This window comes from Stenella coeruleoalba (genome assembly GCF_951394435.1).
Source record: "Stenella coeruleoalba genome assembly, chromosome: 3".
NCBI lineage: Eukaryota > Metazoa > Chordata > Mammalia > Artiodactyla > Delphinidae > Stenella > Stenella coeruleoalba.
In genome coordinates this window covers 147,395,952-147,422,878 of record NC_137148.1, presented here as the reverse complement: position 1 = coordinate 147,422,878, position 26,927 = coordinate 147,395,952, and the positions used below count along the sequence as shown (strand labels likewise).

The 26,927-nt window shown below is 43.5% G+C and overlaps 1 long non-coding RNA gene across 1 annotated transcript in view; it reads right to left on the bottom strand.

Moving 5' to 3' along the window:
• LOC307183881 overlaps positions 1 to 15,990 on the bottom strand; it is a 28,778-nt gene extending 12,788 nt beyond the window's left edge. Inside the window, exon 1 of the long non-coding RNA XR_013827631.1 lies at positions 11,151 to 15,990. This is a non-coding gene — a long non-coding RNA (uncharacterized lncRNA). The remainder of the gene's footprint in view (positions 1 to 11,150) is intronic.
• Between the last annotated feature and the right edge of the window lie 10,937 nt (positions 15,991 to 26,927).

The following is a 26,927-nucleotide window of genomic DNA, read 5'->3' as shown; positions in this document are numbered from 1 at the left end:
AATCTCTCCCAGCAGCCTCAGGAGCAGCGGATTAAAGCTCCACAATCAACTTGATGTACCCTGCATCGGTGGAATACCTGAATAGACAACGAATCATCCCAAATTGAGGAGGTGGACTTTGGGAGCAAGATTTATGATTTTTTTCCCCTTTTCCTCTTTTTGTGAGTGTGTATGTGTATGCTTCTGTGTGAGATTTTGTCTGTATAGCTTTGCTTCCACCATTTGTCCTAGGGTTCTATCCATCCGTTTATTTTTTGTAGTTTTCTTAATAATTAATTTTAATAACTTTATTTTATTTTACCCTTCCTTCCTTCCTTCCTTCCTTCCCTCCCTCCCTCCCTCCTTTAGACAACGAATCATCCCAAATTGAGGAGGTGGACTTTGAGAGCAAGATTTATGATTTTTTCCCCTTTTTCTCTTTTTGTGAGTGTGTATGTGTATGCTTCTGTGCGAGATTTTGTCTGTATAGCTTTGCTTCCACCATTTGTCCTAAGGTTCTGTCGGTCTGTTTTTTTGTTTTTTTTTAAATTTTTGTTTCTTAATAATTATTTTTTAATTTAATAACTTTATTATATTTTACTTTATCTTCTTTCTTTCTTTCTTTTTTCCTTCCTTCCTTCCTCCCACTGTCCCTCCCTCCCTCCTTTCTTTCCTTCTTTCCTTGTTTCCTCTTTTCTTTTCTTTCTTCCTTCCTTCCTTTCTTTCTTTCTTCTTCCTTCCTTCCTTTCTTCCTTCCTTCCTTCCTTCCTACTTCTACTAATTCTTTCTCTCTACTACTTCTCTCTTTTATTCTAAGCCCTGTGTATGAAAGGCTCTTAGTGCTGCAGCCAGGAGTCAGTGCTGTGCATCTGAGGTGGGAGAGCCAACTTCAGGACACTGGTCCACAAGAGACCTCCCAGCTCCACATAATATCAAATGGCGAAAAACTCCCAGAGATCTCCATCTGAACACCAACACTGAGCTTCACTCAAGGACCAGCAAGCTACAGTGCTGGACACCCTATGCCAAACAACTAGCAAAAAAGGAACACAACCCCACCCATTAGCAGAGAGGCTGCCTTTAAAATCATAATAAGTCCACAGACACCCCAAAACACACCACCAGACGTGGACCTGCCTACCAGAGAGACAAGATCCAGCCTCATCCACCAGAACACAGGCGCTAGTCCCCTCCACCAGGAAGCCTACACAACCCACTGAACCAACCTTAGCCACTGGGGACAGACACCAAAAACAACGGGAACTACGAACCTGCAGCCTGCAAAAAGGAGATCGCAAACACAGTAAGATAAGCAAAATGAGAAGACAGAAAAACACACAGCGGATGAAGGAGCAAGATAAAAACCCACCAGACCTAACAAATGAAGAGGAAATAGGCAGTCTACCTGAAAACAAATTCAGAATAATGATAGTAAAGATGATCCAAAATCTTGGAAATAGAATAGACAAAATGCAAGAAACATTTAACAAGGACCTAGAAGAACTAAAGATGAAACAAACAACGATGAACAACACAATAAATGAAATGAAAAATACTCTAGATGGGATCAATAGCAGAATAACTGAGGCAGAAAAAGGGATAAGTGACCTGGAAGATAAAATAGTGGAAATAACTACTGCAGAGCAGAATAAAGCAAAAAGAATGAAAAGAACTGAGGACAGTCTCAGAGACCTCTGGGACAACATTAAATGCACCAACATTCGAATTATAGGGGTTCCAGAAGAAGAAGGGAAAAAGAAAGGGACTGAGAAAATATTTGAAGAGATTATAGTTGAAAAATTCCCTAATATGGGAAAGGAAATAGTTAATCAAGTCCAGGAAGCACAGAAAGTCCCATACAGGATAAATCCAAGGAGAAATACGCCAAGACACATGTTAATCAAACTGTCAAAAATTAAATACAAAGAAAGCATATTAAAAGCAGCAAGGGAAAAATAACACACAAGGGAATCCCCATAAGGTTAACAGCTGATCTTTCATCAGAAACTCTGCAAGCCAGAAGAGTGTGGCAGGACATATTAAAAGTGATGAAGGAGAAAAACCTGCAACCAAGATTACTCTACCCAGCAAGGATCTCATTCAGATTTGATGGAGAAATTAAAAGCTTTACAGACAAGCAAAAGCTGAGAGTGTTCAGCACCACCAAACCAGCTTTACAACAAATGCTAAAGGAACTTCTCTAGGCAAGAAACACAAGAGAAGGAAAAGACCTACAATAACGAACCCAAAACAATTTAGAAAATGGGAATAGGAACATACATATCGATAATTACCTTAAATGTAAATGGACTAAATGCTCCCACCAAAAGACACAGATTGGCTGAATGGATACAAAAACAAGACCCATATATATGCTGTCTACAAGAGACCCACTTCAGACCTAGAGACACATACAGACTGAAAGTAAGGGGATGGAAAAAGATATTCCATGCAAATGGAAACCAAAAGAAAGCTGGAGTAGCAATTCTCATCAGACAAAATAGACTTTAAAATAAAGACTATTACAAGAGACAAAGAAGGACACTACATAATGATCAACGGATCGATCCAAGAAGAAGATATAACAACTGTAAATATTTATGCACCCAACATGGGAGCACCTCAATACATAATGCAAATACTAACAGCCATAAAAGGGGAAATCGACAGTAACACATTCATAGTAGGGGACTTTAACACCCCACTTTCACCAATGGACAGATCATCCAAAATGAAAATAAATAAGGAAACACAAGCTTTAAATGATACATTAAACAAGACGGACTTAACTGATATTTATAGGACGCTCCATCCAAAAACAACAGAATACACATTTTTCTCAAGTGGTCATGGAACATTCTCCAGGATAGATCATATCTTGGGTCACAAATCAAGCCTTGATAAATTTAAGAAAATGGAAATTGTATCAAGTATCTTTTCCGACCACAACACTATGAGACTAGGATCAATTACAGGAAAAGATCTGTAAAAAATACAAACACATGGAGGCTAAACAATACACTACTTAATAACGAAGTGATCACTGAAGAAATCAAAGAGGAAATCAAAAAATACCTAGAAACAAATGACAATGGAGACACGACGACCCAAAACCTATGGGATGCAGCAAAAGCAGTTCTAAGGGGGAACTTTATAGCAATACAAGCCCACCTTAAGAAACAGGAAACATCTCGAATAAACAACCTAACCTTGCACCTAAAGCAATTAGAGAAAGAAGAACAAAGAAACCCCAAAGTTAGCAGAAGGAAAGAAATCATAAAAATCATATCAGAAATAAATGAAAAAGAAATGAAGGAAACGATAGCAAAGATCAATAAAACTAAAAGCTGGTTCTTTGAGAAGATAAACAAAATTGATAAACCATTAGCCAGACTCATCAAGAAAAAAAGGGAGAAGACTCAAATCAACAGAATTAGAAATGAAAAAGGAGAAGTAACAACTGACACTGCAGAAATAAAAAAGCTCATGAGAGATTACTACAAGCAACTCCATGCCAATAAAATGGACAACCTGGAAGAAATGGACAAATTCTTAGAAATGCACAACCTGCCAAGACTGAATCAGGAAGAAATAGAAAATATGAACGGACCAATCACAAGCACTGAAATTGAACTGTGATTAAAAATCTTCCAACAAACAAAAGCCCAGGACCAGATGGCTTCACAGGCGAATTCTATCAAACATTTAGAGAAGAGCTAACACCTATCCTTCTCAAACTCTTCCAAAATATAGCAGAGGGAGGAACACTCCCAAACTCATTCTACGAGGCCACCATCACCCTGATACCAAAACCAGACAAGGATGTCACAAAGAAAGAAAACTACAGGCCAGTATCACTGATGAACATAGATGCAAAAATCCTCAACAAAATACTAGCAAACAGAATCCAACAGCACATTAAAAGGATCATACACCATGATCAAGTGGGGTTTATCCCAGGAAGGCAAGGATTCTTCAATACACCCAAATCAATCAATGTGATAAACCATATTAACAAATTGAAGGGGACAAACCATATGATTATCTCAATATATGCAGAGAAAGCTTTCGACAAAATTCAACACCCATTTATGATAAAAACCCTGCAGAAAGTAGGCATAGAGGGAACTTTCCTCAACATAATAAAGGCCATATATGACAAACCCACAGCCAACATCATCCTCAATGGTGAAAAACTGAAAGCATTTCCACTAAGATCAGGAACAAGACAAGGTTGCCCACTCTCACCACTCTTATTCAACATAGTTTTGGAAGTTTTAGCCACAGCAATCAGAGAAGAGAAGGAAATAAAAGGAATCCAAATCGGAAAAGAAGAAGTAAAGCTGTCACTGTTTGCAGATGACATGATACTATACATAGAGAATCCTAAAGATGCTACCAGAAAACTACTAGAGCTAATCAATGAATCTGGTAAAGTTGCAGGATACAAAATTAATGCACAGAAATCTCTGGCTTTCCTATACACTAATGATGAAAAATCTGAAAGTGAAATCAAGAAAACACTCCCATTTACCACTGCAACAAAAAGAATAAAATATCTAGGAATAAACCTACCTAAGGAGACAAAAGACCTGTATGCAGAAAATTATAAGACACTGATGAAAGAAATTAAAGATGATACAAATAGATGGAGAGATATACCATGTTCTTGGATTGGAAGAATCAACATTGTGAAAATGACTCTACTACCCAAAGCAATCTACAGATTCAATGCAATCCCTATCAAACTACCACTGGCATTTTTCACAGAACAAAACATTTCACAATTTGTATGGAAACACAAAAGACCCCGAATAGCCAAAGCAATCTTGAGAGCAAAAAACGGAGTTGGAGGAATCAGGCTCCCTGACTTCAGACTATACTACAAAGCTACAGTAATCAAGACAGTATGGTACTGGCACAAAAACAGAACGACAGATCAATGGAACAGGATAGAAAGCCCAGAGATAAACCCACGCACATACGGACACCTTATCTTTGATAAAGGAGGCAGGAATGTACCGTGGAGAAAGGACAGCCTCTTCAATAAGTGGTGCTGGGAAAACTGGACAGGTACATGTAAAAGTATGAGAGTAGATCACTCCCTAACACCATACACAAAAATAAGCTCAAAATGGAGTAAAGACCTAAATGTAAGGTCAGAAACTATCAAAGTCTTAGAGGAAAGCATAGGCAGAACGCTCTATGACATAAATCACAGCAAGATCCTTTTTGACCCACCTCCTAGAGAAATGGAAATAAAAACAAAAATAAACAAATGGGACCTAATGAAACTTCAAAGCTCTTGCACAGCAAAGGAAACCATAAACAAGACCAAAAGACAACCCTCAGAATGGGAGAAAATATTTGCAAATGAAGCAACTGACAAAGGATTAATTTCCAAAATTTACAAGCAGCTCATGCAGCTCAATAACAAAAAAACAACCCAATCCAAAAATGGGCAAAAGACCTAAATAGACATTTCTTCAAAGAAGATATACAGACTGCCAGCAAACAAATGAAAGAATGCTCAACATCATTAATCATTAGAGAAATGCAAATCAAAACTACAATGAGATATCATCTCACACCTGTCAGAATGGCCATCATCAAAAAAATCTAGAAACAATAAATGCTGGAGAGTGTGTGGAGAAAAGGGAACACTCCTGCACTGCTCGTGGGAATGTGAATTGGTACAGACACTATGGAGAACAGTATGGAGGTTCTTTAAAAAACTACAAATAGAACTACCATGTGACCCAGCAATCCCACTACTGTGCATATAACCTGAGAAAACCATAATTCAAAAAGAGTCATGTACCAAAATGTTCATTGCAGCGCTATTTACAATAGCCCGGAGATGGAAACAACCTAAGTGCCCATCGTCGGATGAATGGATAAGGAAGATGTGGCACATATATACAATGGAATATTACTCAGCCATAAAGAGAAATGAAATCGAGCTGTTTGCAATGAGGTGGATAGACCTAGAGTCTGTCATACAGAGTGAAGTAAGTCAGAAAGAGAAAGACAAATGCCGTATGTAACACATGTATATGGAATTTAAGAAAAAAAATGTCATGAAGAACCTAGGGGTAAGACAGGAATAAAGACACAGACCTACTGGAGAACGGACCTGAGGATATGGGGAGGGGGAAGGGTGAGCTGTGACAAAGTGAGAGAGAGGCATGGACATATATACACTACCAAACGTAAGGTAGATAGCTAGTGGGAAGCAGCCGCATAGCGCAGGGATATCAGCTCAGTGCTTTGTGACCGCCTGGAGGGGTGGGATAGGGAGGGTGGGAGGGAGGAAGACGCAAGAGGGAAGAGATATGGGAGCATATGTATATGTATAACTGATTCACTTTGTTATAAAGCAGAAACTAACACACCATTGTAAAGCAATTATACCCCAATAAAGATGTTAAAAAAAATTTAAAAAATACATTCAAATGGGAAAACTATGAGATCTCTGGTTCTGTCTTTATGTAAAAATTAACTTGTCTAGCTTAAGTCTGTGGGTTTAATTAATACAGACCTATCTTTAGAGCCATTAACATTAAGTATAATATCAATACTTCTATTGTAGCTAAGGTTACTGGAAGTCAATAAGTGCATATTGTTTCTGTTATAAAATCTGTCAACAAGTAGAATAACCTGATATAGTTAAACTTTTAAGTAAATATAACTGGGATAAGAGCTTTTTGGTAAACTCTATAGGAATAATTATGTTTTGGAAATGTCCATCTAAATAGTCCCTCCAAATTTTGGTAACTTGAAACTAAACTAAGTTGAATGATAGGAATCCACTGAGTATCCAGGCCATTTCAAATAAGATGAAATATTGGAACATTAATTGCTAAACAGGTCTAAATTTACCTAGTGCTGTCTTCTTGTGAGAGGGAAAGTAAAAATGTTTGGGTTTATTAGACACATGTCTTGCACCACATTAAGGAAAGCAATTGTGCTTTGGGAAGATACAAGTTTCTAGAGGTTATGGGATATTCCAATCAAGGAATGCTACTGTAAAAGACAGTTCATGGTTGTTTAAGGAGAGTAGGATGTGTGTTTTCAGAAAAGAAGGTATGAGGAACGAAAATATATTGTTAAAAGGAAAAAGGTGATTTTGTCCTAGATCTGGTTATTTCTGAATGGGAAAAGAATAAGGGACAAAATATGGCTACAGAAATTTGCAGTAGATTTGTGGAAAAGGAACAATTGAAAAAGAATCTTGTGTGTGGTCAGGACTTTCTAAGGTTGGATTAAATTTAATTAGGTAAATGGATTTTATTAAGCGTAGGCTGATGCAAGTCTGGATTTGGTGTCTCTCTCTCATAAGAGAACAAAGTTTTCCTGGAATGCTGCTTTTGATAACAGATTGTGTGAGTTTCTGTGCCTTTACGTGATCTGTATTTATTTTTTAAATCATTTTCCACCTTAGCTCAAGAAATAAGTACTGTTTCACAGCAACCTATGATCCTGTCTGACCAGGTGTTTTAAAACTTTTTAAAATTTTTGACAGGCTTCCCAAATATCAAATTCTAATTGAAATTCTTTTCACCTCCAGCTAACTTTGGGGTGCTTCAAGGGACCCCTGGAGCATCCCAAAGAGAAATCCTAAACTAATTGGGTTCATTTGATATGTTAAATTACATGGGAAACACTGTCCAAACTCACTGTTGCCTGTGTCAGATGGAATCATCAGGCTCTCCCCAATTTTACTGTAGCCACCAAACAGACAGAGGAAAGGGTTTTGGGTTCTCCTGCTGCCTAGACTCTCACCTTACTCTCTGTCCAAAAAAAAAAAAAAAAGGAAAAAAAGTCCCCGGGGGGTATACTCCCACCTACTCCCACCTCTAGGCCCTCAGGTCCTGACTCCTGTGGCATTTTCCATTGTGCCCAACTCCAATTCCTCCCGGAGTTCCTTTTTGCACCTCTAGGACCCCCATCACTCCAGGCCTTGGCAGCCCAGACACCGTTACGGATTACATATTGGCCACTTCAAGTAGCCCACATCGTAGGCTTTACAGATGCTCCATCTCAAGGAATACATGCCAGCATAGGGAAACTTATAGGAACATCCTCTCTTACTTGTCAGCACATCATGGTTATTCTGGCCCACTGTTGCACCCTGGATGAAAAGAAGGGCATACTAAAAAAGGCCAGGGAACATGCAGATGGCCTACTGGCCACCAATCTACCCCACCACATTTATCAGGTGGGTGGGGATGCAGTCCCAGAACATGACCCACACTATGAAGATCGTGTAGGCCAGGCTAGGATGAGACATTAAATTACTTGTCAGTCAGAAGGAATGAAAAGGTGTATGGTGAAGGCTGTAAATTTTGATAAGGTCTGAGAGGTCACACGAGAGAAAGATGAAAACCCAGCCGTCTTCCTGAGCCGGGTGACAGAGGCATTCAGGAAGTACACCGATACAGACCCTGAGCCCACAAAAGGAAGGACACTGCTGGCCATGCATTTTATCACCCAGGCTACTCTTGATATCAGGAGAAAATTACAAAAGCTTGAGGCTGGGCCCCAAACCCCATTGTCAAACTTGGTGGAGGCGGCCTTCAAGGTCTAAGATAACCGAGACTTAACGGAGGAAGCCAAGAAGGATAAGAGGCTAATAAAGAAAACGCAGCTTTCGGCTGCTCTGATTCACCCACCACCTCCAGGGGATCCCGGAGGGCCGAGAAGGCTAGACAGACTGCCAAGAAGCCCAAACCATTTTTTTTTTTCCTTAAATTCCATATACATGGACATATACACTACCAAATGTAAAATCGACAGCTAGTGGGAAGCCGCAGCATAGCACAGGGAGATCAGCTCTGTGCTTTGTGACCACCTAGAGGGGTGGGATAGGGAGGGTGGGAGGGAGGGAGACGCAAGAGGGAGGAGATATGGGAACATACGTATAACTGATTCACTTAGTTATAAAGCAGAAACTAACACACCATTGTAAAGCAATTATACTCCAATAAAGAATTAAAAAAAAAAAAATGAAGCCCAAACCAGTGTGCCTTTTGTTGGAAGGAGGGGCACTGGAAGGGGGAATGTCCTGAGCGCCCTCCTGTGGGACACTGGAGGGGCAACCCCGACCGGCCCCCGTTCCCCAGGAATGTCTCGGATGAGAGATTCCCACACATGGACTGACGGGGTCCAAGCGCCTGCCCGGCTCCAGATCCCACTCAGTCCATCCTCGTCACTCCAGTGAAGCCTTGGGTCACCCTCGATGTGGCAGGTAGGGGAACTGAATTTCCCGCTCTTTTCTGACTTGGCCGGCTGGCCTCTCCAACCATGACTACGGTGACAAGAGTTGATGGACAGCCAAAGGTAAGGCGATTTACGTCTCCCCTTGTCTGCAGAGTTGGGTCCATTATTATTACTCACTCCTTTCTGTATATGCCAGAATGCCCTGTCCCCCTCCTCAGGAGAGATCTGCTAAATAAGTTAGGGGCTAGTAGGACAGCTTAGGAGAGGGTGAAGTCCAAGGAGGTAGAGAATTCAAACAGAGAATGCATCTATTAGTAGCCCCAGATGACCCACTTGCTGGTCATCAAAATATCCCCCCAAGACATCCCCCAAGAAATTAGAGAACAAATAGATCCTGCAGTCTGGGATACCTCGGTGCCAGGAAGAGCAAAATGTGTTCCCCCAATAAAAATAAGGTTAAGGCCTGGGGAAAAATACTCCTGGAAAAGACAATATCCTTTAAAGCCTGAGGCCCTGAGGGGAATCCAACCACTGCTCACCAAATTCCTAAAACACGGACCCATTAGGTCCTGCCAATCCCCTTGCAATACCCCCGATCCTCCCCGTGCAGAAGCCTAACGGGGGAGTATCGGTCTGTGCGAGACTTAACGAGCAGTGAATGAGGCAGTCATCCCTATTCACCCACTGGTGGCAAACAAACTCTGACACCCTCCTCACCCAAGTGTCAGGGAGCACTCAGTATTTCTCTTTTCGGACCTCAAAAATGCATTTTTCTGTATTCCCCTACATCCAAACGCAATACCTTTCTGCCTTTGGAGGGACCCTGACCCCCTGGAGGCTACCCAATACACCTGGACAGTGCTTCCGCGGGGTTTTCGGGACGGCCCCATCTTTTTGGAAATGTGTTAGCTTCGGAACTGAGGGAACTGAGCCTTGAGAAGGGAACTCTGCTACAATATGTTGATGATCTATTGATAAGTAGTGAGACCAAATAAGATTGAGATCAAAATACCGTTAGGGTCGTAAATTTTCTGGCAAAAAGGGGATATAAAGTCTCTCCAACCAAGGCTCAGATCTCACAACAAGGGTTCAATATTTAGGATTTGTTTTGACCCCAGGGGCACGACCCCTGGCCATAGATCGAAAAACAGCAATTAGTATATAAGCATCCCCAACCACAAAGAGGCAACTCCAAGGCTTTCTCGGGATGGCTGGGTTCTGTGGTATCTGGATTCCAAATTATGGCCTTACAGCAAAACCCCTATATGAGGTTCTAAAGGGAGAAGAAAGGGAAAACCTTCAATGAAATAGGGACCACCAGTGGGGCTTTGAGACTCTAAAGACTGAGTTGAGGGACTTCCCTGGTGGTCCAGTGGGTAAGACTCTGCTCTCCCAATGCAGGAGGCCCGAGTTTGAGCCCTGGTCGGTGAACTAGATCCCACAAGCTGCAACAAAGAGCTGGTGCAGCCAACATTAAAAAAAAAAAAAAGACTGAGTTGAGCAGAGCACCAGTACTGGGACTTCCAAGTTTGGACAAGCCCTTTACCCTATACATTCACAAGAGGTCAGGGATAGCACTAGGACTCGTGACCCAAAAGCTGGGACCAGATCAGAGAGAGACCAGTGGTTTACTTTTCAGAACAACTGGACTCAGTGGCCCTGGGATGGCCAAGCTGCCTGCAGGCAGTAGCAGCCACAACCTTGTTGGTTAATGAGGCTTCCAAGCTCACCCTGGGACAACACTTAGATGTATTAACCCCTCATCAGGTACCATCTGTGCTGGAAGTCAAAGGACATCATTGGTTTACTGGAGGAAGGTTAACAAGATGTCAGGCCCTCCTAACGGACACCCCAGACATTGCCAAACCCTGAACCCAGCAACTGTGCGTTCAGAGGTCGGGAGTGGAGACCTACTGCATCAGTGTATAGAGACCAGAGAACAAACTTACTCCAGCAGGCCTGATCTTCTCGATGAACCTCCTGACAGCTCTGAGGTCGAACGGTTTACTGATAGGAGCAGTTTTCTAGAAATGGGAACCTGGAAGGTGGGGTATGCCATAGTTAGTCTAGATGAAGTCAGAGAAGCCAAGGCACTGCCACCCCAGACATCAGCCCAGAAAGCTGAACTAACTGCATTAATGAGAGCTTTGCAATTAGGGAAGGATAAGAAATCAAATATTTTTACTGACTCTAAATATGGGTTCCACATGCTACATGCTCATGCTGCCATTTGGAAAGCAAGAGGAATGTTAATCGCTAGAAATTCCCCCATAAAACATAAAGATTTGATCTTGGATCTTTTAGAAGCAGTAAAGCTCCCGACCCAGGTAGCAGTAACCCACTGTAGGGGCCATCAGAGGGATGGATCCTTTGTGAGCCAAGGGAACAGCAAAGCTGATCAAACTGCAAAACAGGCAGCTCGACTGTAGGAACCTGAACAAGTCATGGCCCTAGTGATTGGCCCCCGTGAACTCCCTAGCCTCCCCCAGTATTCCCCATAGGAACAAGAAAATGCTGAGAAATGGGGCTATGAGAAAGGAAGCACAGGTTGGTATAAAAAGGAGGATAAGGTTCTAATCCCTGAGGCCCAACCATGGAAACTCACTAAGAGTTTACATGATGCCACCTACTATGGGAGGGATGCACTGTGGAACTTGATGCAAAAGACTTTTTCAGGGACGGGGCTTAAAGGAACAGTAAAACAAGTAACGCTTGCCTGTGGTTTATGTGCCTGGAATAACCCACAGGCCCATCCAATTCCCCCTTCGTTACTCAGGCCAATTCAACATGGAGGGAAGACTGGCAGATTTCACCCAAATGCCCCCGCGATCAGGATATAAATATCTTTTGCTGTTTGTTGATACTTTCACAGGATGGGCTGAAGCCTTCCCCACGCAATCTGAAAAGGCTATGGAAGTGTGTAAGTCCCAATTAAAAGGAATTCCTTGGTTTGGACTTCCAAAGTCCCTCTAACACGAAAATGGGTCCTCTTTTATAGCCAAAATCACACAGGGGCTCACAACTGCCCCAGGGATAGACTACAAGCTACACAGCTCTTAGCACCCACAGTCTTCAGGGAAGGTAGAGAAAATGAACCATCCTTTAAAGAAAACCTTAGCAAAGCTCTACCAAGAAACTCATGAACCCTGGACCAACTTCTTCCTATTGTACTCCTCGGGGTCCGTGTAGCCCCCAGGAGTGGTCTGAGTCTTAGCCCATCTGAAGTGACCTATGGGAGGCCTTTTCTAACTACTGACATTCTACTGGATGAGGAAGTGAACCAGGCCCTGAGAGTCATTATTAATCTAGGACAAGTTCAGAAGGCAATCCAGGACTATGCCTACAGGGCACTGCCAGCTCCCGCTAAAAATATAGAGGAAGGAGCAATTCCTTCACAAATAAACCCCGGGGACCAAGTTCTTCTTAAAGCCTGGAAAGAGGGGTCCCCCAAAGGCCAACTATTGCCAAAATGGAAGGGCCCCTATAAAGTAACTTTAACCACCCCCACTGCTGTCAACCTGCAAGGGACAGCTGGTTGGGTACATTTGTCCAGACCAAAGCTTTTACATCCAGAAACCCCGCAGGTCGCAAAAGAACAATACACCTGTGAGCCAGTGGAAAATCTGAGATACTCATTCAAAAGACAGGCACCATCGACAGATACTTTTTGTGATAACTAATACTTCCTACCACACCTGGGAATACACGACCAGGCAGAGTGGCTTCATAATTTTGGTAGGGGTGATATCTCCTCCACTGTCTGGTCAGCAGTTAAAGAAGTCCTCCGGAAGTTAAGCTAGTTCCTTCCCTTTCTAGGCCCTTTAATGGCTACTTTTGTCCTTCCCCTTTTTGGCCCTTGTTTATTTAACTTTTTGGTTAAGTTTGTGTCTTCTAGGCTCCAATAGTTTCAAGTAAGACTCACAATGGCTCAAGGAATTCAGCCCATTCCAGCGGAGGATGGCCCAGTTCCCTACAGGTCCTTGGAACAGTCAGCAACTGTACCTCTAGGGTAGGCTAGGGCCTACAGCCCCTGTCCAGCAAGAAGAAGTTTCAGAAGAACAGACCTTTGGCCCCTTACCCCTTAAGAATAAGGGGTGTAGAATCCCTTAGCAGGGAAGAGACAGGGGATGAGACAAGGGACCTGGGACCCTTTGCTACAGTGCTGCAATGCTTGCACCTGGACAAACGACTCCTCAAGCAACAAAATACAAAGAAACTATAAGGAACTAAAAATAACTGCATGCATGCCCACGCAGTTGGGGCAAATTATGGACAACAAGATACAAAGAGACCAAAAAAACCCAACTGCCACTTCTGAAGAGCCGGGAGCAAAAGCAGGGAGACAGGAGCAAAAGAAGGGTACTGTGCACACCCCCTCCACACAGTACCACCTAAGGGGTGGGCAAACCACAGTTTGGGCCCGACCCTTGGACACACCCCTACCCCCACCCCATATAAGGAACCAGCTCGGCCCCGCTCAGCAAGCCAGCGAGAGAGCAAGGGAACTTGTTATTTGTTTTCGCTTTCCCCCTGCTGCAGCAGGGGCCCCAATAAAGCCTGGCCTAAATTTCTTGTCTGGTCTCTTACCAATTTCTATTGATTAAGGAAGGCCAAGGACCCTGGTCAGTAACAAACACATCTACTTGAAGGCATATGAGAACTCCAAGATAGTGAAGAATTACCAGGCTAGGATTCAAGCAAGGATGGAGAGCCAGAGGGACGATGCTGGTATTTTACCCTGGGAGCATTTGCTGATCCCAGAGTGGATAACAGAAATGTGGAAGTGAGCTTTTGACAACCTCCCAGGGCCAAGAGCACAAGGATTAGAAGCCTGCTAAGGGCAGGACAGAGGGGACCCAAGTGAAACCATTGCCTCTGTAGGGCCCTCAAAGGCTACACCCATGAATAACAGTAAACCCGATGTTAAGAGGCCTCATAGGGCTTCCCTGGTGGTGCAGTGGTTGAGAGTCCGCCTGCCGATGCAGGGGACACAGGTTCGTGCCCCGGTCCGGGAAGATCCCATGTGCCGTGGAGCAGCTGGGCCCGTGAGCCATGGCCGCTGAGCCTGCGCGTCCGGAGCCTGTGCTCCGCAACGGGAGAGGCCACAACAGTGAGAGGCCCACATACCGTAAAAAAAAAAAAAAAAAAAAAAAGAGGCCTCATAGGTACTGTAGTTCTCCTTCAAATAATCAAAACCCCTAAAATTGGCCTCGGGTGATGCAGTATTGCTAGTGCTCACAAGCTCCAGGCAGAAGCAAAGGTGAATCCTCTCTGAAGGGGAACAACATCTTAGGTCTCAACGATTTCTGCAAACAATTTTACAAATAAAATGTCTAGCACACAATTAAAAAATAAATGAGGCGGGGGGCTTCCCTGGTGGCGCAGTGGTTGAGAATCTGCCTGCCAATGCAGGGGACATGGGTTCGAGCCCTGGTCTGAGAAGATCCCACATGCCGCGGAGCAACTAGGCCTGTGAGCCACAACTACTGAGCCTGTGCGTCTGGAGCCTGTGCTCCGCAACGAGAGGCCGCGATAGTGAGAGGCCCGTGCACCGCGATGAAGAGTGGCCCCCGCTCGCCGCAACTAGAGAAAGCCCTCGCACAGAAACAAAGACCCAACACAGCCAAAAAAAAACAAAAACAAAAACAACTAGGCACATAGGAAAATATTAAAGCTAAAGTTGGCAGAAAAAACATTAGAAGTTGACCAACAGGGGTGCCAGATACTGGAGTAATCTGAGGATAAAATCACCGTGCTTACTATCTTTGAGGAGACAGGACGTGATTCGAAATGTTCAGCAGAGAGCTAAAAACAAAAGTTTAAAAAGGAACCAAGTGTTCTAAAATCAGGTAGCGGTAATGGTTGTGTAACTCTGAATACACTAAAAAACAAACAAAAAACCAAATCCACTGGTTGTATAGGCATACCTTATTTTATTGTGCTTCGCTTTATTGCACTTTGCAGATACTGTGTTTTTTTACAACTTGAAGGTTTGTGGCAACCCTGGATTGAGCAAGTCTAGAGGCACCACTTTTCCAAGAGCATTTGCTCATTTCGTGTCTCTGCTTCACATGTGGGTAATTCTCACACTACTTCAAATTTTTTCCTTATTATTGTATTTGTTATGGTGAGCTGTGATAAGTGATCTCGGATGTTACTATTGTAATTGTTTTCTCATTTTCAGCGAGAAAGTATTTTTAATTAAGGTTTAATTAAGCATTTTTAGACATAATGCTGCTGCACATTTAACAGATGACAGTATAGTGTAAACATAACTTTTATATGCACTGAGAAGCCACAAAATTCATGTGACTCACTTTATTGTGATAGTCACTTTATTGCAGTCTGGAACTGAACCCACAATATCTCTGAGATTTGCCTGTATAATTTTAAAGGGTGAATTTTATGGTATGTGAATTATATCTCAAGAAAAGTTTTATTAAGAAAAAAAGAAACAAGTAAAAAGTCTAGACATGAAACAAGAGTAACTGAAATGAAATATTCAGTGTATAGGCACAATAGCGGATGTTGTCATAAGCCTCCAACAATCATGAAATTAGTTTGGAGCTCCATCCTTCCTACCTCTACTTGTCCATGTCTTCTCACTTTGGATGAGACTTAGAAAAATTTGCAAAACCTTTTTCTTACCAATTCCGAGAGAGAGGAAACATGCTAAAAAATTGATGAAATGGTAGAACCAGTAAGATGGGTTGACTCTTCCTTCAGGACATCAAAAACCTAGTAGGGACAAAACTGAATCAACTGGAATCTCTCTCTTAGTGATTTGAACTGGGGTATACTCAGAGAACAACCAGTTAGAAATGGAAGTTGAGAGGCTGAAATACCATGACATAGTGAGGGATCAGAGAGACCATGAGGGTCCAAGTGCACGCTGAAGTTAGAAAGGAGCTGAGACTCAAGGGTGATTCCTGAATTTCTGGCTTTGGTGACCGGGTAGATAGAGGCAGCATTTACAGAGTTAGAAAAGATGGGCACAGGACACTGGTGTACTGAAGAGAGGGAATCAGAAGTTCAATTTTAAAGTGAGACCTCCCAGAAAACCAAGTTTAATTTTGCACATGTTAAATTTGAGATGCCTGTGACACAACCAAAGAGGGATGTTGCTTGTCTACACACATCTGGGGCTCGGAGGAAATGTCTGGGCTGGGGGTATAAATTTGAGAATAGGGTATGAAATGGGTAGTTGAGAAAAATGAAGTAGGAGAGACAGACCAGAGAGATATATGTAAACTATGAAAAGAAACAGAGATTTTATCCTGAAGGTCATTGGCTTTATGCTGGAGACAGGTGACTGCTGCAACGTAAAGAACATACTGGAGCGGCAGAAGGGTGGTAAGTAGGGCCTTTACAGTAATCCAGGTAAGAGATGGGAACTCTCATATGCAGTTTTATATCCTAACTTTTTCCCCTTACATCATAAGCATTTTAACAACACCACTAAAAGTTCTCGGGAAACACATAGTTTGAAATGGCTAAGTAACCTACCCACCTGTCAATGTACATAATCTACCTAACCACTATTATAGAGTTAGGCATTTTGGCTATTTTCAGTTTTTTGTTAGGAACCTTAATTCTTTCACATCCTCTGTTAGGTAAACCATTTTCCCCTGCCTTGGTGACAAAATCTCTGGCAAATACCATTGTTTTTCTAAAATTATTTCGGCAAGTCTCGTTACCAAGTTTTACTTTCACATTTGATTTAAACTTTTTCTCATCCAGCTCAAGCTTAAACTAGACTTAGAAGCTTGCAGTGAAAAAGACAGGAATGGTCGGGATGATACTCACCAACTGCACCATTTGATTCCCTATATTTCAAATATTTTCAAGTGATATGACCAATCAGGGGTTACTATTCAACATAAATAAACAGCTAATACAACATCAAAAAAACAAACAACCTGATTAAAAAATGGGCAGAAGAACTGAATAGACATTTTTCCAAAGAGGAAATGCAGATGGCCAACAGGCACATGAAAAGATGTTCAACATCACTAATCATCAGGGAAATGCAAATCAAAAGCACAATGAGATATCACCTCACACCAGTCAGAATGGCTAAAGAACACAAATAACAAACGTTGGTGAAGCTGTGGAGAACGAGAACCCTTGTACACTGCTGGGGGGAATGGAAATTTGTGCAGCCACTGTGGAAAACAGTATGGAAGTTTCTCAAAAAACTAAAAATAGAACTACCATATGACCCAGCAATTCTACTCCTTGGGTACGTATCCAGAAAATACAAAAACACTAATTTGAAAAGATACATATACCCCAATTTTCATAGCAGCATTATGTACAACAGCCAAGATATGGAAGCAATCTAAGTGTCCGTCAACAGATGAATGGATAAAGAAGATGTGGTGTGTATGTATATGTGTGTGTGTATATATACGTATACACACACACACACACGGAAAAGAATTATTCTGCCATTTGCAACAACATGGAAGGACTTGGAGGGCATTATGCTAAATGAAAGAAGGCAGAGAAATACAAATACTGTATGATATCACATATACGGAATCTAAAAAATACAACAAACTAGTGAATATAACAAAAACGGAGCAGACTCACAGACATAGAGAACAAACTAGTAGTTACCAGTGGGGAGAGGGACGGAGGGAGAGGCAATACAGGGTTAGGGGATTAAGAGGTACAAGCTATTAGGTATAAAATAAACCACAAGGATATACTGTACATGGGGAATACAGCAAGTATTTTATAATAACTATAAGTGGAGTATAACCTTTAAAAATTGTGAACCACTGTATTATATACCTGTAACATAATATTATACATCAACTATACTTCAATTAAAAGAAAAAAAAATCACCCAGGAAGCTGTGTGTTCAAGATATTGCAGAACAAGACGGTGGATCCTCTAACAACTTTAGCCCCCAGTGACCATGCGGAGCACAGCCCGCTGTCAATCCACACAGGACATGAGGCATAAGAAAGCATAAACGTTATTGTGATAAGCTGCTGAGATTTTAGGGTTGTTTGTTAGTACAGTATAACCTAGCCTATCCCAACTAATCTGCCTCTTCATCGTTTCTGCCACTTCGCTCTTCTCTTCTTCCCCCACTCACTCTGTTGTGTCTGGCTCCCCCAGGACTGGAGGAGTAAAAGAGGAGTTATGGAGGGAAGGAAAGGTAAGTACTTATAGTGGATACTCCTGGGGCTCCACCCAGATCCCCTTAAAGGTTTCTCTTTGCCCCTCCCCCAGCTTGTGTCTTTTGCTTCTAACAGTCCACACCTGAGACTCTTCAAAGGCCTACTCAAGGGCTGCCGGAGCCACTGTGCCCATAGGCAGAGTCAGAAGTGCTCGGGGAATTTACATCCACCCACCCTGAGATGGGCCTTAGCCAGTGACTGACTGGTGTGGGAGTGTGAAAGCCCAGCTTCCTGGCAACAAGTCAGGACAAAAACTCTGAGGCCCAATTTATATTCCGAAGTTCCCCTGTGGCATCAAGCTGAAGTTACCTTCCATGGGACTTTGTTTGAGATCACACACTTGCTTTGCTTTGCTTTTCCCCTCCTGTATCCTGCTTCTCCTATTCATTTTCCAGTTTTTCCTGGGAGCATTTCCTAAATAGATTACTTGCACATGAAGTCCCATTTCATAGTCTGCTTCTGAAGAACCCTACCTAAGACATTTGGAACTCGTAGTGGTCACAGGAAACAGACTCTAAGGATGAGATTTTGGAATCTGATCACTTGCTGGTCAGATGGCAATAAAGATGCCATCAATGATGGTAAGTGCAGTGTTATTATCACCTGCTATGCCATAACACTGACATTACTAAAACATGTACCTGTGGTAAACTGGAATCAGATACAACTGAAAAGAGTTGTATGGGCTTGTGCGATACAGAGGAAACAATAACTTAAAGGACTATGGAATTAGTTCGTTATTGCTGGATGCTACTGATGCATGGAAGAGAGAAAACGACAAGCTCAGGGCAGACAATTACCACTTTAAGGCAAGATGTGAAAATCAGAAGGTCTCACTAGCAGCTTTCAAAAAAGACTGTCATCTACTGTAGCTGGAAGGTAAATTGTGCTAAAGACCAGGCACAAGGCTATACTGTAAGAATAGTAGAATTTCAGCAGTGGCTAACTTTACAGCCTCAATAAGTCTCCTACAACAAAGTTAGGCCCCTGATAGGGATGAAGTGGGACGCTGAGACTTGGGATAGGGATATCCAGAAAGAGGCACTTGAGAACACTGAACCTGAGATCCGTTTGAACATTCTGGGCATGCAAAAGCGAATTACTTCCCCTCGCTAGAAAACAACAGCAGCACGCCTCCTTGCAGAAACTATGCAGAGGTCTTACCTGAGGCAGATGTCCTGCAAAACAGTATCTGCATTCCTCAAGGTCTTCCTACACATCCCCTTCTGGACCCTAGGCCAATAACTAGGGTTAAGTCTCAGCACGACCCACCTGGGGAAGTGCTGGCCTGTTAAGGGTGGAAAAGAATTATTCACCAAAGGAGCTACAGAACCAGGCTAATATGTAGCAGCAAAAGCCAGGAGTGCTTGCCTGCAAATGTGCTGAGGATGCTGAACCAGGGTCAGGGGTGGTGGACTATTAGTCTGATTAAAGGAGTGTTTGTTGACATGGAGATACTTTTCCAGGACTCAATATTTAATATGCTGACAAGAGGCCTTGGAACTGATCCTAATAGTAAGATAGTGTTTAGATACTTGGAAAGCTGATGCCCACGTTAAGTGAGGTACTATGATGGAACTACCATGACAGTGCTGAGAAGGAGAGTAAAAGTTCCAAAACTAAAGCACATCAAAGACTCATCATTAAAGCAGGGATTCTGGAGGTCAGGTGATACATGTAAGTCCTGGCTCTGGACTTTGTGACAGTGGGTCCGAAGTCTTCACAGATGTATCTGGTAATCATTTCCTTGGTACCTAAATGTATAATCAGGTTGTATATACTTAGCATCTGGAAGAATCCTCACATTAGCTCCTTGACCTATGTAATAAGGACTATTACAGTAGAAAAGGCCAAATGAAAGCCCCTGAACTGCTATCTTCCTCCCCATCACTCTGAATCTGGCTAAGAGAATAAATCACTAACAATACTGCCTCTTGGGTCAAATGCTGTGCTAACCTAAAAAACTTAAAGGATGCAAGGATGGTAGTCCCCATTATATCTTATTTTAATTTACCAGTCTGGTCCCTGTAAAAACCAGACAGATATGGCAGATGACAGTGGTCTACTGCAAACTTAGCTAAGGGGCAGCCACACGGCAACTGCTATGCTGGATTGGTATCTATACTGGAAGGAAGCAACATAGCCTCTCTCACAGAGTATGTGGCTATTGACCTAATATTCCAATATCGATCAGAAAGGAAGATCAGAAACAATTTGCATTTACAGATGGACAACAGTATACATTGACAATCTTACCTCAGGGCTCTCCTGTGAACTCTCCTGTTCTCTGTCAAAACACAGTCCAAACGGACCTTGATTTTTTGGACCTTCCATGTATCATCACAGTGGTCCATTATATGGATACGTAATATTAATTGGACCTGATGAGCAAGAAGTGGCCATGACTCTATATGTCCCAGTAAGACCATGTGCTCCAAGAGGTTGGGAGATAAAAATCTTACTATGCAAGTATAGTTTTGAAGTGCTCAATGATCCAGGGCATGTTATGCCAGGACATCCCCTTTAGAGTACAGGAATTACTATTGCACCTTGCAACTCCTAATGCTAAGAGAGAAGCACCATGCTTGCCAGGCCTCTTCCAGTTTCAGAGATGGCACATTCTGCCCTTGAGAATATTGCTCCAACCCATCCATTGAGTTACTTAATAGGCTACCAGTTTTGAGCCCCATTAATGCCTCTCCTTCAGCTGATACCTATGGCTTCACTGGGAGAGGAAGGTTCTCTCCACCAGCTGATGGAGAAGGAAAAAACCTAGGTATACTCTGAGTGATGAGTAAATCTGACCTTCCCACAGATAACAACTACAAACTCTGGACCAATATGGAAAATAAAAACAAAAACACAACAACAAATGACCTAAAGACACGAGAGTAAATAAAAGCAGGTGTATACTGGAGGGGAGTTGGAACTTGAAAGAAGAGAATAGTATGAGATGAGTTTCCAATTTTTGTGGCTTTTAGCCTGAGGGTAGGGTGCAGTTGGTGCTATGCAAGGCAGCTCAAACCCTGAAAGAAAATTCTCAGTCTTTTTGGCCTTAAAAACCAGAGAACACACTTCAGGACAATTATGTGGCAGCAAAGTGAGGAGGGATATCCCAGAAAGGAGAGGATGAGAGAGAAGCCCCAGATTGTGTGTATAAGCTTTGTCCAAACTCTAGTTGACCCCTAACCTATGCATGCACAGGGCTGACTGCAAGCAGCCCAGCCAAGAATAAAAGAACTGAACTGAGATGTGAGCTGATGTCCAGGAGACAGAGTTTACAGTTTGAATTCAACCAAGCCAACTGCCTGCTTAAAATCACAACCACCATCACCAGCACCCTTCAGAAGAATATAACAGAATCCAGTCTCCACAATATGACTTTCAGAACATCCAGGGTACTGCCCCAAATTACTTAACATACAAACAGGGAAATGTGACCCACTCTGTGGAGAAAAGACAGTCCATAGAGACCAATTTTAAGATGACCAGATGTTGAAATTTGCAGACAAAGATCTTAAAGTGTTTATTATAACAATACTCGATGGCATGAAGGAAAACAGATTTGCAACGAATGAAAGTTATGAGAACGCATATTTAAAAAAAAATAAATTCTAGAATTGAATAAAACACAGTATCTGAAGTAAAAAATTCACTGGGTGGAGTTAACAGCACAATGGAGGTGACAGAGGAAAGACTCAGTAAAAGAAATTATCCAATCAGAAGAGAGAGAGAAGAAAGATGAGGAAAAAAGTGAACAGAGACTCAGGGACCTGTAGGACAATCTCCAGAAAGAGGAGACAGAGAAAGGGCAGAAAAATATTTGCAGAAATGATTGATATTGCCCCAAGTCTGGCGAAGGATATAAATTTAAAGATTCAAGGTCAGCAGATCTTAAGCAGAATAAGTATGAAGAAAACCATGCCCAGGCACATCACAGTCAAATTGCTGAAACCGAAGATTAAAAAAAAGTCTCGAAAACGGCCAGAGAAAAATGTGACAAATTACATACAGGCGAACAACAACCTGAATGAGTACTGACTTCTCATCAGAAAAGATGGAGGCCAGAAGACAAATGGAGTGGGTTGAAGTGTGGTCCCAAAAAAGATCTGTCTGGGATTTGGTTCAAGACAGCAATGTAGGAGGATCCTGTACTCACCTCTTCCCACAGACACCAATTCTACAGCTACACATGGAAAAATTTCCTCTGTAAGAGACCAATACTAGCTGAGCAATGGCTACACATCAGGTGAACAAGAAAAAACCCACATCAAAAAGCAGGTAGGAGAGGCTGAGACACGATTTTTCCATAAACCCCACCCTTGGCTTACAAATCCACAATTAGGAGGTATCTCAAAACCCCAAGCTTCTCCCTGAGGAGCAAAGGCTTTGAACTCCACATCTGGCACCCCAATATTTAAGACCTGCACCTGAGAGATGAGCCCTTCAAAAACCTGGCTTTGAAAGCCAACAGGGCTTGCCTTCATGAGACCCACAAGTCTTCAGCACACTGAGAAATCATTCTTGAAGGGTTCAGACTGGCAGACTCACCCACCCCAGGGCCCAGCACGGAGGCAGCTCATTGAAAAGCACACAGACTTTCTGTGAAAGAGGCTTATTTGCTTATTTTCCAAAGATAGAGGCTGGTGGTTACCATCTCTGCACCCTCCCTCTGCCCTGTTCCAGCTTGCCTGTGACTCCCAGAAAGAAGCTTACACCCTCATTTGGCACCATGATTTTTGCTGCTGCCGCCCTGGGGACACCTCTAGGTTGCCTGGCTCTGGTGGCCAGGGGGATTTATGCTCATGGGTCCCACAGGACTGTAACAACAAATAAAGAGTTCTTAACCAGCTATACCCCAGGGCACAGCAGAGAGGCAACAGACTGAGGCGCCTAGTCTTTCTGTGAAATAGGTCTATTAGTTTATCTTCACAGCTGTAGCCTGAAGAACAGGCTTCTTCTTAAACACACATCTAAGGGCTGGCTGTAATTTTCTTCAGAGACCTTGGAGGGTGGGTGTATCTTCCTGCTCTCCCTCTACGGTGCTCCAGAGGGCCAGTATTCCCCAGAGGGGAGCTTGTACATGCATCTGGTATCCCAGACTTTACATTGGGTGCCCCGTTTTTGTGGCTGCTGCCCAGGGTATGGCCTGTGATCACCTGGCTGTCAAGGCCAGTGGAGTGGCACTTGTGTTTCTTGGTCCCAAGGGGCTATAACAATCAGAGATAGTTCTTGAGCAACTACCATTGCCAGCGTACAGTGCGGACAACAGACTGAAACAGACCTCCAGTTTTTCTGTGAGAGAGGCCTCTTTGCTTCTCCTGGAGCTTTGGTCTGAGGGGCAGGCTTCTGGTTTGGCATGCATCTAAGAGACTACTGAGGTGCTCTCTTGCAATGAACGCTGGTGGACAGTATCTCTGTGTTCTCCCTCTGCCTCACTTTAGGTCGTCAGTATCTCCCAGAAAGGGGCTTATACACTTGTCTGGCACCCTAATTTTTACAGCTTCTGCCCAGGGACACTTCTCGATCACCTGGTCCTGGTGGTCAGTGAGGTTTACACTCACAGTCCCAAAGGATAGCATATACCTGCATACTTTAAAAGCTGCTGCCTGAGGGTCTGACTTCCAATCAGCCTGAACCTAGGTGCTGACTGAGATCCTTCCCTTTGGGACACTGACAGGTCTTAGCGGGTCCCTCGACTACAGGGAGCCACTAGAAATAATGTAGGTTGCTTGGATGATCACAAAGGTTTGGGGAGACAACCAAGAGCTAGCGCAAAGTTGAACAATAAACTTCATCACCACATAAGGCCACTCCTTCAAGACTGGTAGAGGTAGCTGTTTTATCTAATGCACAGAAACCAACACTGAGAGTGTAGAAAAATGAAGATACAGAGAAATATGTTCCAAACAAAAGAACAAGATAAAAACCTCAGAAAAAGGGGACTTCCCTGGTGGCACAGTGGTTAAGAATCTGCCTGCCAATGCAGGGGACATGGGTTCGAGCCCTGGTCCGGGAAGATCCCACATGCCGCAGAGCAACTAAGCCCATGCACCACAACTAGTGAGCCTGCGCTCTAGAGCCCACAAGCCACAACTACTGAAGCCTGCGAGCCTAGAGCACGTGCTCTGCAACAAGAGAAGCCACTGCAATGAGAAGCCCGCGCACCATAATGAAGAGTAGCCCCCGCTCACCGCAACTAGAAAAAGCCCGCATGCAGCAATGAAGACCCAACACGGCAATAAATTAAAAAATTTATATAAAAAAAAAAACTTCAAGGAAGTGGAGATAAGCTATTTCCCTGATAAAGAGTTCAAAGTAATGGTCATAAAGATTCTTACTGATTTCAGGAGAGGAATGGATGAACAAAGAATTTCAACAAAGTGGCAGAAAATATAAGAAAGTACCAAATAGAAGTCACAGAACTGAAGAATACCACAACCGAATGGAAAAATATAATAGATGAGTTCAAAAACAGACTAGATGAAGCAGAAGAAACGATCAGTGAACTTGAAGACAGGGCAGTGGAACTCACATAATCAGAGCAGAGAGAAAGAAAAAAAAAAGAACAGGGGGAGGGATAGTTACGGAGATTGGGATTGACATGTACACAACTGCTTTATTTACAATGGATAACCAGGGGAGATGGGGAAGATGGCGGAAGAGTAAGATGCGGAGATCACCTTCCTCCCCATAGATACATCAGAAATACATCTACACGTGGAACAACTCCTACAGAACACCTACTGAATGCTGGAAGAAGACCTTGGACCTCCCAAAAGGCAAGAAACTCCCCACGTACCTGGGTAGGGCAAAAGAAAAAAGAATAAACAGAGACAAAAGAATAGGGACGGGACCTGCACCAGTGGGAGGGAGCTGTGAAGGAGGAAAGGTTTCCACACACTAGGAAGCCCCTCTGCGGGCGGAGACTGCGGGTAGCTGTGGGGGGAAGCTTCGGAGCCGCAGAAGAGAGCACAGCAACAGGGGTGCGGAGAGCAAAGCGGGGAGATTCCCGCACAGAGGATCGGTGCCAACGGGCACTCACCAGCCTGAGAGGCTTGTCTGCTCACCCACTGGGGCGGGCGGGGGCTGGGAGCTGAGGCTCCGGCTTCGGTTGGATCGCAGGGAGAGGACAGGCGGCATAAACAGAGCCTGAAGGGGTTAGTGCACCACGGCTAGCCGGGAGGGAGTCTGGACCTGCCGAAGAGGCAAAAGACTTTTTCTTCCCTCTTTGTTTCCTGGTGCACGAGGTGAGGGGATTAAGAGCGCTGCTTAAAGGAGCTCCAGAGACAGGCGCGAGCCGCGGTTAAAAGCGCGGACCCCAGAGACGGGAATGAGACGCTAAGGCCACTGCTGCCGTCACCAAGAAGCCTGTGTGCGAGCACAAGTCACTATCCCCACCTCCCGTCCCGGGAGCCTGTGAGCCCGCCACTGCCAGGATCCCATGATCCAGCGACAACTTCCCCGGGAGAACGCACGGCGTGCCTCAGGCTGGTGCAACGTCACGCCGGCCTCTGCCACCGCAGGATCGCCCCGCATTCCGTGCCCCTCCCTCCCCCCCGACCAGAGTGAGCCAGAGCCCCCGAATCAGCGGCTCCTTTAACCTCGTCCTGTCTGAGCGAAGAACAGACGCCCTCCGGAGACCTACACGCAGAGGCGGGTCCAAATCCAAAGTTGAACCCCGGGAGCTGGGCGAACAAAGAAGAGAAAGGGAAATCTCTCCCAGCAGCCTCAGGAGCAGCAGATTAAATCTCCACAATCAACCTGATGAACCCTGCATCGGTGGAATACATGAATAGACAACGAATCATCCCAAATTGAAGACGTGGGCTCTGAGAGCAAGATATATTATGTGAGTGTGTATGTGTATGCTTCTCTGTGAGATTTTGTCTGTACAGCTTTGCTTTCACCATTTGTCCTAGGGTTCTGACCGTCCATTTTTTTGTTTTGTTTTGTTTAAAAAATTATTTTTCCTAATAATTATTTTTTATTTTAATAACTTTATTTTATTTTATACTCTTTCTCTCTTTCTTTCTACTTTTTCTCCCTTTTACTCTGAGCCATGTGGATGAAAGGCTCTTGGTGCTGCAGCCAGGAGTCAGTGCTGTGCCTCTGACGTGGGACAGCCAACTTCAGGACACTGGTACACAAGAGACCTCCCAGCTCCACATAATATCAAATGGCGAAAATCTCCCAGAGATCTCCATCTGAACACCAACACTGAGCTTCACTCAAGGACCAGCAAGCTAAACTGCTGGACACCCTATGCCAAACAACTAGCAAGACAGGAACACAACCCCACCCATTAGCAGAGAGGCTGCCTAAAATCATAATAAATCCACAGGCACCCCAAAATACACCACCAGACGTGGACCTGCCCAGCAGAAAGACAAGATCCAGCCTCATCAACTAGAACACAGGCACTAGTCCCCTCCACCAGGAAGCCTACACAACCCACTGAACCAACATTACCCACTGGGGACAGACACCAAAAACAATGGGAATTCCAAACCTGCAGCCTGCAAAAAGAA